Here is a 2,500-nt window from a genome sequence, read left to right on the forward strand (position 1 = left end):
TTTACCAGGACTACGAAGAGTAAAACTAGGATTTATAAGTGTGCCGCAATTAAATAACTCTCACTTCTAAAGGAAAGCTCAGCAGTAAGAAAGACATTGTTTCCAAATTCGAGTGGATAATCGCGCTTTAAAAGGCTAATTTTGATGAATTTCTCACTCCGATCGTGTACTATAGTATACTTAAGCCGGGTAAAATTTAATAGAGCGAAGAGTAAAAATTGGATTTCTAAACCCACCACAATGAAATAAGTCCCTCCTCTAAAGAAAAACGTAACAGTAGAACAAAACATTTCTGCCCAATTCGAGGGGTTAATCGCGCTTCAAAAGGCTCCTTTCGGTGAATTTCTCAGTCCCATCGTGTACTATAGTATAGTTAAGCCGGGTAATTTTCACACGGGCGATCCAGAGTAAAAATTGGATCCGGCTTTAAATCTGCCACAATTTAATAAATTTCTGTTATCGAACAAAGCTTGACTGTAGAAGAAAACATTTCTGCCCAATTCGGGTCGTTAATCGCGCTTCAAAAGGCTCCTTTCGGTGAATATCTCAGGCCCTTCGTGTACTATAGTATAGTTTAGCCGGGTAATTTTTACCTGGCTGACCCAGAGTAAAAATCGGATCTTTAAATCTGCCACAATTTAATAAGTTTCTGTTTTTGAGGAAAGCTTGACTGTAGAAGAAAACGTTTCTGCCAAATTCGAGTGGTTAATCGCGCTTCAAAAGTCCCATCGTGTACTATAGTATAGTTAAGCCGGGTAATTTTCACACGGGCGATCCAGAGTAAAAATTGGATCTTTAAATCTGCCACAATTTAATAAGTTTCTGTTTTTGAGGAAAGCTTGACTGTAGAAGAAAACATTTCTGCCCAATTCGAGGGGTTAATCGCGCTTTAAAAGGCTCCTTTCGGTGAATTTCTCAGTCCCATCGTGTACTATAGTATAGTTTAGCCGGGTAATTTTTACCTGGCTGACCCAGAGTAAAAATCGGATCTTTAAATCTGCCACAATTTAATAAGTTTCTGTTTTTGAGGAAAGCTTGACTGTAGAAGAAAACATTTCTGCCCAATTCGGGTCGTTAATCGCGCTTCAAAAGGCTCCTTTCGGTGAATATCTCAGGCCCTTCGTGTACTATAGTATAGTTTAGCCGGGTAATTTTTACCCCAGCGACCCAGAGTAAAAATCGATACTTTAAATATGCCACAATTTAATAAGTTTCTGTTTTTGAGGAAAGCTTGACTGTAGAAGAAAACATTTCTGCCCAATTCGGGTCGTTAATCGCGCTTCAAAAGGCTCCTTTCGGTGAATATCTCAGGCCCTTCGTGTACTATAGTATAGTTTAGCCGGGTAATTTTTACCCCAGCGACCCAGAGTAAAAATTGAAAAGTGTGAAAAATGGGCTAATTTCAGAGATTTAAGTTCTCGCTGATTCTTAAACTGTGGATAAAGCAGTTTTTAGCATATTTCAATCACTTATTACGTTTTATATGGCTCCATGAAGTGAATTTCTCAATGTCATAAATGTACTATAGTATACTTTTTGCGGGCATTGTTGTGCCGGCCGGGTAATCTAGAGTGAAAATCGATCCTCAAAATTGGCCTGATTTCATAGATCTATTTCTTACCAAGCGTTAGACCGTAGATAAAGCAGTTTTAAGCATATTTCAATCACTTATTACGTTTTAAACGGCTCTGTGAAGTGAATTTCTTAATGTCATGAATTTACTGTAGTATACTTTTTGGGGCATTTTTATGCCGGGTAATCTAAAGTGACAATCGATGTTCAAAATCGGCTTAATTTCATAGATCTATTTTCTCACCAAGCGTTACACCGTAGATAAAGTAATTTAAGCGTATTTCAGTGGCCTTTTGCGTTTAAACGGCTCCGTGAAGTGAATTTCTCAATGTCATAAATGTACTATAGTATACTTTTTGCGGGCATTTTTATGCCAGGTAATCCAGAGTGAAAAGCGATGTTCAAAATTGGCCTAATTTCATAGATCTATTTTTTCACCAAGTGTTAGACCGTAGATAAAGCAGTTTTAAGCATATTTCAATCACTTATTACGTTTTAAACGGCTCCGTGAAGTGAATTTGTCAATGTCATAACTGTACTATGGTCGTAGCGTCAGCGGGTCGATTCGCCTCGGGGCAAAAGTGCTATCTATGGGTGGGGCAAAGTGTCCTCTTCACGTTGACTGAGTTTGGTCCCAAGGGAATAAAAGGTAGGAATGCTATGCAGTTAAAATGTTGCACGGGACACCCAACACCACACAGGATACCTAAATTTCGTCACGTGGTAAAGGTCGGCGAGGCCTTTCTAGCGATGTATGATATGTTGGGATAGCTTTACTTTTGACTTTACCTGTCAAATGGGGTGAGAGTTGTATACACTTACAGGACCCTCACTTTTAAGGTACGATGCTGAAATCTGGCAGGCAGGTGCGTCTCACACTGGCAGACAATCCTAGTTGGGTCTTGAGGATCACGGGTTGGGGGGGGGG

Source organism: Montipora capricornis, chromosome 8 (assembly GCF_036669925.1).
Source record: "Montipora capricornis isolate CH-2021 chromosome 8, ASM3666992v2, whole genome shotgun sequence".
Taxonomy (NCBI): Eukaryota; Metazoa; Cnidaria; class Anthozoa; order Scleractinia; family Acroporidae; genus Montipora; species Montipora capricornis.